Genomic DNA, 13152 nt, shown 5'->3' on the forward strand with positions numbered 1-13152 from the left:
GCCACCGCGCCCGGCCTTTTTTTCTTTTTTTTTTTTTTTGTAATGAGTTTTGCATTCTAGAATAAGTAAAAAAAGAGTTTTTTTTTTTTAATTATTCAACTCAGCTTTGCAACACTGTTTCCCATCACCAATCCACCACTATTTTCTAAAGAAAGTCATCTTATAGATATGTACAGACATGTGACTCTATTTGCCTAAGTGCCTAAAACATAATTTCTCTTCTTCAAGACAGAGTGATCTCTAGTTTCACAATTCTCAAAAATAATTTTAATCCTGTTGAATTTTGTGATGGCATCTCTTTACCAAACATTATCCTTCAAAGGCCAAATGTAAGCAACTGCTCTCCCAAATCTGCAGATTTTCCTAAATCCTGATCACTCCACTTTCTTCTAAGCATTGCTTTCAGTTCCTTTTTTGAGACAGGGTCTCACTCTGTCACCCAGACTAGAGTGCAGTGGCATGATCATGGTTCATTGCAGCTTTGACCTTACCAGCTCAAGGGATCCTCCTGCCTCAGCCTCTCGAGTAGGTGAAACTACAGGCATGGGCCACCACACCTAGCTGATTTTTTAAATTTTTCATCGAAACAGGATTTCACCATGGTGCCCAGGCTGGTCTTTAACTCCTGTGCTCAAGTGATCCACCTGGCTCAGCCTCCCAAAGTGCTGGAAAGGTAGGCATGAGCCACCTTGCCCTGCCAAAATATTGTTACCAACTGGTGATTCATGGTGCTAAAAGGATGCAAAGTAGGTCATGATACCAGTGGAAATGATCTGGGCCAAGGCTGAAGGTTTAATCAGGTCAAATGAGGGGAGAGGAAGGAAGACACAATGATGCCTAATCTATTCTTGAATGAGGAATTGAGGGAGCCAAGGAAGTCAGCCACGCCTAGAGGATCTAGCAGTTACCATCTGGCTTATGGAGGACAGGAGAGGAACCAATTAAATAGACTAACAGCAGTTTTTATGGGGTATTCTAATTGTGTAGAACACTAGCATAGAGGTATACACATTTAAGCAATGCAGTGTTGCTCAAAATCTAGTGGAAAGTGTGGTATACAACATGCTGAACCTTCTACTTCATTCTGGGCTTCTTTTCTGTATGAAGAAATATTGTCTGGTCCTCCACCACCACCCAAAAGTACAAACTCCCTGTAATGGATTCACTGTTATGCTCTGTATTACAAGTCAAATTTCTTCCTGTTTCTAGGTGACGTTTAGCTTACTGCCAGAAGGACTAGACACCAGGATGAATACAATTGCAGTTCTTAAAATGTGTTTAAGTATTGGCAATTGTTCCCATAAAATGATTCAAATTGATAGAATAAACACTTAAACATGCAGTACATCTATACCTGGAAGGTTTAAATATACATATTGTGTTTGAGAGAGAGAGAGAGAGAGAGAGAGAGAGAGAGCTAGAAAGAGCAAGAAAATAAGAGCCAGGATTGCCCAAAATATCTCAGGAAAAGGACAAAGACAAAGTCAGAGGAGTCTTATCCCCAAATGATTAAGGTCCCCATATCATAGTAGATGACACCTTATTTGTAAAATCGTATTCGGATTTCAGTTTTGTTTGTCAAAATAGCATGTCTTTGCATAAAGGAAAAAAACAAAAATAAAAGAAATTTTAAAAACGGATCTCAGTTTTGATGTCTTCATCACAACTCTGTGTGTAGGCAGGGTAGGGTTATTATTTTCCACTTAAAGATAAGCAAATAAAACACAAGGAGATGAAGTGAGTTGTCAAAGACTTTTCAGAGTGAAGGAAAAATGCCACTTTTTTTCGGGGCAGGGGTTAATATGCTCTTTTTAGAGGGAAATTTGCCAACACCTATTAAAACAGAGGCTAGAGAAATGGAGAGTGAGACAGAGAGACAGAAAGAGAGATAGAAAAGATAGTCCTTGGATCCAGCAGGTCTGTCGTTCTATCTCTGGGAAATTATTCTAGAGAAATTCTTATGTATGCAAAAAAGTACTTTTAATGGAGAAAAACTGGACACAACCTAAATATTCATCAATAGGAGCAGTTTTTTTTTTTCCTGTTGCCGATTGACGTTTAAAAAACTAATCGCGGGTGGATCACGAGGTCAAGAGATCGAGACCACCCTGGTCAACATGGTGAAACCCCGCCTCTACTAAAAATACAAAAAAATTAGCTGGGCATGGTGGTGCACCCCTGTAGTCCAGCTACTCAGGAGGCTGAGGCAGGAGAATTGCCTGAACCCAGGAGGCGGAGGTTGCGGTGAGCGGAGATCGCGCCATTGCACTCCAGCCTGGGTAACAAGAGCGAAACTCCGTCCCAAAAAAAAAAAAAAAAAAAAGTAAAAAACTAATCCAAAAATTGTGTGCTAAACAATCACCATTATTTTATTATCTCATGATTTTGTGGGTCAGGAATTTGCAAAGGGCACATTGGGAAAGATCTGTCTATGCTCACAGTGTCTGGAGCCACAGCTGCAATGACTCAGCCGCAGGCTGGACAGCTAGAAATTGACTGTGGATCTCTACATCCTCACACAGGCTCAAAGCCTCTGGGTCTGCCCTCTCCAGCCAGTCTCTCAAGCATAAAGACCTCAGGGTATTCGGACTTCTTGAATGGCTCAAGGTTTGAAGAGGCTGTTCCCAGAGTCTTCTTTTAACCTTCATAGAAGGTCACTTGTACTGAAAGAGAAAAAGAGAGAGAGAGAGAGAACACCAGCACACCTCCATGGACCCCCCAGATTCAAGAGAAGGGAAATTGACTCCAACTCTCAATGACAGCAGCAGCAAAGAACGTGTAACATTTTAAATCTACCACAAACCTGATACTTTACAACCATTAAAAGGAAGTATTTTATGGATTCTTGTTCTGTGTAATCTGTGGATTACCTAAAGTCATGAGAAAGTTTTCAAAAGTGATTAAAATGTTATTTTAGCATAGTGATGGTCTCACAACTGTACACATATCCCAAAACTGATCAAATTGTACATTTTAAATATGTGTAGTTTACACATGCATATGCAATGTACTTCAGTTATACCTTAATAGAACTGAAAGGAGCGGAGAAGTGAGTTTATCTGTAAGTACTGACATGGAAGAAAGTTCACCATATATTATTGAATTTAGAAAGCAAGTGACATCAATTACAGTATGAATGTAATTCTGTTCCCTAAACCAAGCCGAGTCCAGCTGCATTTTCTTGAGGCCCAATAATGACAAGCAGACAAACTAGGAAAGAAGGGAATTCATTGCTATCACTGGATACAGGGAGAAAGCCAGAGATAATTCCACCAGACCAACTCAAAGTGTTACAATTTTCTTAGCGCTTATATAGGTTGGGATTATGTGCCTACATGCAGTATAGCATTTGCCTAAGCCTACTGGTAATTAATTTTGTTTCAACTCGAAGGTCAGAGGCAAAAATGCTTGCTAAATCTAATTTAAAAGAGCCAGTACCTTCAAGGCCTGTTTACTGTGGTACATGGTGAAACCCCATCTCTACTAAAAATAGAAAAAAAAAATTAGTACTGGAGTGATTCTATCTTTTTTACAGCTTGGTCTGAAGAGCTGCCTTAGAATCTCCACTGAACCTATTCAAACAGCTGCCTCAGTTATCTTGATTTGTCTCAGATTCCATCGACCTCAGATGAGTCCTGGCACTAGGAATTTGAGACTGTCTCTATTATTTTGGCTTGCTCCAGGTTAGGGAGAAGCCTGTCCAAGGCTCCTACTGACTGTATGTTTCATTTCTAGCTTTGATGTCTGGGCACTGATTTCCCTCAGTTTAACTACTTGCTCAGTGTTAAGGCAGTGCTATGGAAATCTGTCTGAGTAGCTGGGGTGCTATGCAGGCCTGTCTGTGTCATTGTCAGAGAGAACTGGCCTGCCACAATTCCATTTTTGGTTCAAAAACACAAACACACAGAGTAAAAAATTCTGAAAAAACACATAGCAAATTGTAGTTTACTTCTAGGGGTTGGATTGGCAGAGCAGGTAGAAGAGAGTAGGACAAGGTCTTCCTTAAGATTATTGAAAAAGGCCAGGCACGGTGACTCTCGCCTGTAATCCCACCACTTTGGGAGGCTGAGGCAGGTGGGTCATGAGGTCAGGAGATGGAAAAATGCCCAAGGGACAGAGGCAGAGGTGCTCTAGGTCAGGGAAGGGGAGAGAGGGAAGGAGATGGCGGTAAGGATCCAAAGACCTCCCTATAATGGGTGCTTCATAGCCTTGCTGTGGTCAGCCTGTCTCAATGACTCAAACCTGGACACTGCAAAGGACCCCGGCTAATAACGTGGCATTGCAAGAATGGCTCATGGGTTGGTTTCCAAAGCACCTCTCATCTGCTCCTCACTTTCAGTCAGGTAGGTAGTTGGTACCTATTATTTTTTGCCCTATTTAATTAATGAGAAAAGTAAATTTCAGGGAGGTTTGGGAGCTGCTCGACAGTAAAGGGCAGACCTGTCATTGGAACCAGGACATTGGGCAGGACCTTCTCCTTTCCCTCTATGCTAACACAAATGAAAGTGAGCAAAATGAAGACATACATTTGAACCCATTAGTACTTGTTCTGTCACAGGGTATTTAGCAAGAATGAGTTCTAAGGATGAACATCATAGGCTTGCAGAACTGCCTCCCAGCGTTCTATCCTACTTCAAGGTTGTACTAGTGCCAAAACACTAAATCATGGCCTAAAAGAGGAGGAACGTTAGAACACACAGACTTCTCGGATCATTTTCCATTTTACTTCATTGCTTATAAAACAGCAAAGTTACAAAATGGAATAATTAAAAAGAAATCATTCTTATACACCTGCCTGTGTACAACTACCTCGTGAACTTTCAGAGCATGTTGATGTGGAATTGATGGATTTCTTTGTGTACAGTCCTCTAGCCTGTTATCAGAACTACTTCCCTTGCTGTAGGTTTTTATTGCTTCGTCAAGGGTCTGAAGGTCTGTTTTCCTTTTCAAATTATTTCCTTTCTTTCTCACTTTATCAATTTCCCATTCACACAGCAGTGACTGTATAAATCACTTGAACAATTTATTTAAATAGTAGCTAAGACTTTATTTCATAATAACAGAAAAATTAGACAAATCGTACCCCAGCTTAGAATTCAGAATCAATATTTAGAATCAAGGCATATTTTGAAGAAAGGCATAATTACCTTCCAAGATTTCAACCTCAAAAAGCTATGAACTGCCTCTTTGCTAATAATAAAATTAAAACACATGCAGGAAAGTCACATACTGGCAACGAGAGTAAATATTAGTAAAGACATTTTTGGAAGTATCTATCACTAGCCTTGAAATATTCACTTTTTTTTAACTTCCCCTTCTAGAGCTTTTTCATAAATTGATAATCCCTTAAATTTTTTGTAAAAAAAGCTTAATCTACAAAGATGTTCATAGCAGGATATTAACAAACATGTAGAAATAATTTAAGTATAGAATTATAGTAAATTTGCTTGATGGCTTATCATCATCTCAATTACATTTAAACTTTCATCAAATTTTACTTGCATTTTGTTTTTTAAATGTTTTAATGGGCCAGATACGCTGGATCACACCTGTAATCCCAGCACTTTGGGAGGCCGAGGTGGGCAAATCATGAAGTCAGCAGTTTGAGACCAGCCTGGCCAGCATGGTGAAACCCCATCTCCACTAAAGATACAAAAAATTAGCCTGGCATGGTAGCACGCACCTGTAATCCCAGCTGAGGCAGGAGAATTGCTTGAACCCGGGAGGCAGAGGTTGCAGTGAGCTTAGATGGCGCCATTGCACTCCCGCCTGAGTGACAGGGCAAGATTCTTGTCTCAGAAAAAAAAATGTTTAATGAGCATGTATTATTTATAATTATATATATATATATATGTGTGTGTGTGTATATATATATATATATATAAAATAATTATGCCTACATGTTTGTTGTGTGTGTGCATGTGTATGTGTGCTTATTGTACAATGTTAGAGATCTCGTAACATTACAGATTACCCAATCATTCATTTGCTCATCCACTTATCAAATATTTATTGTGTGTTGGGTTGTGTATTAGTCCATTTTCATACTGCTGATAAAGACATACCCAAGAGCCAGGCACGGTGCTCATAACTATAATCCTAGCACTTTGGGAGGCCAAGGTTGGTGGATCATTTGAGTTCAGGAGTTCAAGACCAGCCTGGCCAAGATGGTGAAACCCCATCTCCACTAAAAATAAAAAAATTAGCCAGGCAGTAGTGACATGCACCTGTAATCCCAGCTACTTGGGAGGCTGAGGCAGGAGAATCACTTGAGCCTGGGAGGAGGAGGTTGCAGTAAGCCAAGATGGCACCACTGCACACCTGTCTGGGTGACAGAGTGAGACCCTGTCTCAAAAAAAAAAAAAAAAAAAAAGACATGCCCGGGACTGGGCAATTTACAAAAGAAAGAGATTTATTAAACTTATAGTTCCACATGGCTGGGGAGGCCTCACAGTCACAACAGAAGGCAAAGAACAAGTCACATCTTACATGGATGGCAGCAGGCAAAGAGAGAGCTTGTGCAGGGCACAGAAGTCATAGTCCTCAGGGTAAATGGAGATTAATCATCTTGTCCTTAATCATGGATTTAAGGTTTCCAGTCCTGGAGGTATATATTTACTGTTTGGAATTCTAAACACTTGGAAGATTTTCTTTCCATCCAACTATTTTTCAGTGACACTCATGACTGGGGCTCTCATAGTGTAGCAACTCATTTCTATCTGTTGCCTATAGATATATAAGTGCCTATGTATGTGTATACACACACAGACACACACACACACACATATGTATATATTTCAGAACCATCAATAAATGAGGCCTCAGTTTTTTTCTTTCTCTGTCCACTGGCCATAGGGAAATCCCTACGATGCTGCAGGTGTGGTCTGAGGGAAAGGCAGCAGTAGAGGAGCTGTTTGAGCTTGGCACTGTATGCACCATACCACCTCCATTTGCTGACAGAGTGCTGTTGTGCACACCCAGTTCATGATCAGCTCCCCAAATCAAATGCTCAGTTTTTAACAAAGACCCAGTAACAAGAGCTATTTTTCAAAGAGAAAAAAGTAATTTGCAAAAGATAATATGGCTTTGTTGCAAATCCCCAGAGGTCTACACTGTGATTCTCCTATCAGGGCTGGCTGAAGGCTCCCTGCAGTGTCTCTGTCTGCCTTGGAAACGTTAGGCATAGGTGCCATATATGACAGGACGTCTGCTGCAACCCTCCTCTTGCTCTGGGCCCCACTCAAAACTGGCAAACTTACAAATTCCTTCATAAATGGGCCAGGGTGGCATGGTCAAATGTGCTATGTATTACCTCCTAACAGACCCATCAAGTGTTTTTGTTTTTTTTGTTTTTTTTTAACAGTTTCCTACCATAGGAGTACATGATGCAGCAATTGGCTCTCATTTAAAGGAAACAACCAATAGGCTTCAGGCCACTAAACTCCTAGCAATGACACATGCTCAGCATATTATCCATATAATAGACTAGTTCTGCATTCTATGGGATGTTGTGATTATCAAGATCCCTGAAGCCTTGCTTATGACAGAATGGGAGAGTCGCCATAGACCTGAGCTCAAATCATGAAGAGGTACTGCTGTCTCTGCCATGTGAAAGCAAACACCTTCCAAAAGTGCCTGTAACCAACAGAGCAGGAAAAAACAGACAAACAAAAAAGCATATTTTACATCAATAGCTGCAGCCCAGATGCCAAGAGCCATTTTGATTTGCTCTAGTAAGAATAACACATTTGAAACAGCAGCAGCAATCAATTAAATATTGATAATAAGCAATGGAGAGATAACAGGAAATTGCCTCTGTGGTAGAATACATCACTGTTTGCCAAATATTCTGGCTCCTTTACTACTGAAGAATCATACTTCCCTAACTCCAGTCTTGTCCATGTGACTTGCAACTGAAATGTGAACAGAAGTGACATGCGTCACCTTAAGACAGAAGATCTAAGAGCTGACGTGTGCTTTGTTATGATGCATTTTCCCTCTTCACAAGACTAGCAACGTTCCAAACAGAGGCTGATACACAGCCTGGATTTGGAGTAAAGATAAAATGGAAAAGAGCTTCAGTCAAGCTGCAGTGGACACATAGCAAGAGTAAGAAATTAACTTTTATTGGCCAGGCATGATGGCCCACGCCTGTAATCCCAATACTTTGGGAGGCCAAGGCAGGAGAATCACTTGAGGTCAGAAGTTCAAAACTGGCCTGGCTCACATGGTGAAACACTATCTCTACCAAAAATACAAAAATTAGCCAGGTGTGGTGGTGGGCACCTGTAATCCCAGCTACTCGGGAGGCCGAGGCTGGAGAATTGCTTGAACTCGGGAGGTGGAGGTTGCAGTGAGCCGAGGTCATGCCACTGCACCCCAGCCTGGGCAATAAGGCGACACTTTTGTTGTTTGCCACTGGGATTTTTGATAATGTTACCAAAGCCTAAAATGGCCTGACCCAACACATACAGTCTCAGAGATTGGCATCAGTTCAGAGTCGGTGTTTAGCAATGCTGAAACAGTCCCAAGTATTCTCTCCCATGGCAATGGCCATGGGTCTCTATGGCCCTTGCCATGGTTTTTCCTATATATATATTGCAGCAATGTCAGTGGGCTCCAGTCTGCAAAATTGTTCAGATCCTAGAACTGGGGGAGGGGCCATGACTATTATGGTGATCCAAATTAGAACTCTACTTACCCGATAATTTCCAATTATGTAGATCAACTTATATTTTAGTAGACTACCTATTTTATTCCTAGAGATATTACCAAAGATCATCACAAGTCGAAAACATTCATTTTACCACTGTGGCCCTGCTGTCTATGAAAGTAACTGTGCCCAGTGTGTCTCTGGTGTTAAACATTGTCACTTGGTCTCTAAAATTAGGAAGCCCTCTTAAAGAGCAGCGTTTCTTATCATCATCCCCAGCAGGCAGAGGACACCCACTGCAAAGCTTCTAAAGGAAAATGGAGCTCTCTTTCACACATTTTTTTTTTCAAGACAAGGTCTCACTCTGTCACCAGGCTGGAGTGCACTGGCACAGTCACAGTTCACTGTGGCCTTGATCTCCTGGGCTCAAGCAATCCTCCCACTTCAATCTCCCGAGTAGCTGGGACTACAGACATACACCACCATGCCTAGCTAAGTTTTTAAAATTTTATAGAGACAGGGTCTCCCTACATTGCCCAGGCTGGACTCAAACTCTTAGGCTCAAGTGATACTCTCGCCTCGGCCTCCCCAAGTGCTGGGATTACAGGCGTGAGCCACCACATCCAGCCTGCACATTTCCTAATACCTCATTAAAGGGAGTGTCCTCTGGGCCCTCTTGTGGGACATAGTCAAGGGATGGATTTTTTATAATCTTGGTTGAAGGTCCACATATGATGCAAAATAACAACGTCTGCATGAGCACGTTCCCACCGGGGCAGGTGTCTAGCTTCATAGAACATTCTACCTGGCTCTGTTCACCCTCCTACCCAGTGGCGAGCAGAATGCTGGCAAATGTTTAACAACCAGCTCTCGAGGGCAAAAACAAAACAAAGGCTTGACTTGTAGCATCTGTCAGTATCTGCAGTACAAGCACTCCCAACATGGCCAATGTCAAGCTATCAACAATGTCAACGTGCAGCTGCGAAGATGTGCAATAGCACATTTTACAGTATTTCTACCAGGCAGACACAATAGACAGAAAGGACCTCAAGAGCGCAGACACTAGTGAATAATTAGGAAGGGGTGAAGCTTATTTATCGCCTTTGTCTTATATAATCTATTTAACTATGTTTATATAACTTGTTAATAATGTCTGTAACAACCAGCTCACAAAATTCCTGAAAATGTGACAATCTGCTCTTGCACACTGCTGGACCAGTTCCAGCACGCCACGGTTCCTGTCCCAGTTGTGGGATCTGCCGTAACCTCCAGCTGCCCCATGCCTCAGCATACGGTCATGGCTAAGTCGTGGTGGGCAAACTTCTGAGTTACTTGGCCACACCAGTTTTTTATTTGTTTGTTTTCGTATGTTTGCTTGTCTGTTTTTTTAGAGACAGCATCTTGCTCTGTCCCCCAGGCTGGAGTGCAGTGGCATAATCATGGCTCACTGTAGCCTCAAACTCCTGGGATCAAGAGATCTTGCCACCTCAGCTTCCCAAGAAGCTGGGACTACAGGCACATACCAACACACCTAGTTAATTTTTTTTTTTGAGACAGAGTTTCACTCTTGTTACCCAGGCTGGAGTGCAATGGCGCGATCTCGGCTCACCGCAACCTCCGCCTCCTGGGTTCAGGCAATTCTCCTGCCTCAGCCTCCTGAGTAGCTGGGATTACAGGCACGCGCCACCATGCCCAGCTAATTTTTTGTATTTTTAGTAGAGACGGTGTTTCACCATGTTGACCAGGATGGTCTCGATCTCTTGACCTCGTGATCCACCTGCCTCGGCCTCCTTAAGTGCTGGGATCACAGGCTTGAGCCACCGCGCCCGGCCACCTAGTTAATTTTTAAAAAATTTTTGAGGCCGGGAACGGCAGCTGCTGCCTGTAATCTCAGCACTTTGGGGGGCCGAAGCAGGAGGATCTCTTGAGCCCAGGAGTTCAAGACCTGCCTAGGAGATATAGGGAGACTTCCATTTCTACAAAAGATTTAAAAATTAGTGGGGCATCTACCCGTAGTCCCTGCTACTCAGGAGGCTGAGTGGGGAGGATTATGTGAACCAGGAGGGGGAGGTTTCAGTAAGCTGAGGTCACACCACTGCACTGTAATCTAGGTGACAGAGACTTTGTCTCAAAAAAAAAAAAAAATTGAACACCTGGGCTCAAGCAACCCTCCTGCCCTGGCCTCTCAAAGTGCTGGGACTTTTACAGGCACCCCCAGTTATTACACAACTCAAAAGCAACTGTGCACTGGGCCACTCTGTATTGTGTTCGGTGAAGCCGTGCCTGTGTATAGATATAGTAATGCTGAGGAACAGCACTGTAGAGCAAGCTAAACAGCAATCACCAACTGCTGGTATTTGGCTTTGTTCCTCTTATGAAAGGATTTGAAGCCCAGGAAGTAGGCTGGTTAAATGAAAAATATTTGCTTGACACGATAATTGATATTTCCATATCAGGTCAGGGAACTGTGGGAACCTCTCAAGTATGAAAAATCCAAGTATTCAGATGGAAGTTGGGGCTCTTACCTTCCAACTTGGGCCTGTAACAGGGCCACAAGGACACACAATGCTAAATGAATTAAAAACCAAAATCTATTCAAAACCATTCATTTCTAAAAACTTCTGGAGATGGATGGGGGTGATGGTTGCACATCATGAAAATGTGCTTAATGTCATTGAACTGTACGCTTAAAAATGGTTAGGATGGTAAACGTTTATGTTGTGTATATTTCACAATTTTAAAAAATTCATCTCAGCCTGAACTGAACACTAGCTGACAGAAGTTTTGATTTCTTTGCCCATAAAGGAGTCTCAGCCAAGCGTGGTGGCTCATGCCTGTAATCCCAACACTTTGGAAGGTCAAGGTAGGCAGATCGCTTGAGTCCAGGTGTTTGAGATCAGCCTGAGCAACATGATGAAACCCTATTTCTAGTAATAATACAAAAATTGGCCAGGCTCAAGCCATTATCATACACCATTGCACTCCAGCCTGGGCAGCAAAAGCAAGAACCTGTCTCAAAAAAAAAAAAAAAGTAGTCTCAGCAGGCTGAGATGGAACTCATTCTTCTCATGAAGAACATAGCAAGCCAGAAGCCAGACTGGGCACGGTGGCTCACACCTGTAATCCCAGCATTTTGGAAGGCCAACGTGGGTGGATCATGAGGTCAGGAGTTCAAGACCAGCCTGGCCAATATGGTGAAACCCTGTCTCTACTAAAATTACAAAAATTAGCTGGGCATGGTGGCAGGTGCCTGTAGTCCTGGCTACTCGGGAGGCTGAGGCAGGAGAATCGCTTGAACCTGGGAAACAGAGGTTGCAGTGAGCCGGGATCATGCCACTGCACTCTGCACTCCAGCCTGGGTGACAGAGGGAGACTTCATTTCCAAAAAAAAAAGAACATAGCAAGCAAGCCATTATACAGAGGGACCATAGTCTGGTAAGCAGGGGATGCTTACAGACATATCAGTTATTTCCTGTGTTTTGCTCTTGGTACTCATAGTTTCACTATTTAACCTTTTGAGAAACAGATTCATACATTGCCTTTGTCTTATATTCCCCTGCTTCGCCACAGAATGAATCTACTTGTAATCTACCAAAATTTACCCTGTCACATTTCCCCAGCTGCAGGTTTAAAAATTAAAATCCTGGATTTAAAGCCAATCATGTCTATCAGGTACCACCATCCAAGTGAGGATTTCACTGTTCGTAGGCATTTGAAACACACCAGCAGCCAGCTCTTCTCACTGCCCCTCACATGGAGGCAACCGTATATGGGTATGTCATTCAGTCTCTTAGGTAGGAAAACTGGGGCCATCTCCCCAGTTTTAGGTCAGTGAAACTGTTCTATATGATATTATAATGGTGGATATGCATCACTATACATGCATCCAAATCCACAGAATATACAACACCAAGGGTGAACCCTACTGTAAACTATGGACTCTGGGTGACAGTGATGCATCAAATAGGTTCATCAGTTATAATAAATGCACTGCTCTGGTGCAGAACGTTGATGATGGAAGAGACAGGGGTATATGGGAATCTCTGTACCATCCATTAATTTTGCTATAACCACTCTAAAAAATAAAATTAAAAAAACAAAAACAAAAACAAATAGCTCCCCTCTTTCCCCAGATTTAGCATTTATTTATGTTTTGTGAAATGGGGTCTCACTCTGTCTCCCGGGCTGGACTGCAGTGATCTCAGCTCAACACAACCTCCAACTCCCGGGTTTAAGAGATTCTCCTGCTTCAGCCTCCTGAGAAGCTGGGATTATAGGCGCACGCGACCATACCCAGCTAATTTTTGTATTTTTAGTAGAGATGGGGTTTCACCATGTGGGCCAGGCTCGTCTCGAACTCCTGAACTCAAGTGATCCACCCTCTCTGGCCTCCCAAAGCGCTGGGACTACAGGTATGAGCCATCGCACCCTGCCCACAATGTTAGTTTTTAAATAAACTACAACGTTTAATTCAAGTGCTAAAACAGGCAGCTACAGAA

This window comes from Sapajus apella, unplaced genomic scaffold (genome assembly GCF_009761245.1).
Source record: "Sapajus apella isolate SASKATOON/1434 unplaced genomic scaffold, GSC_monkey_1.0 scaffold32, whole genome shotgun sequence".
Taxonomy (NCBI): domain Eukaryota; kingdom Metazoa; phylum Chordata; class Mammalia; order Primates; family Cebidae; genus Sapajus; species Sapajus apella.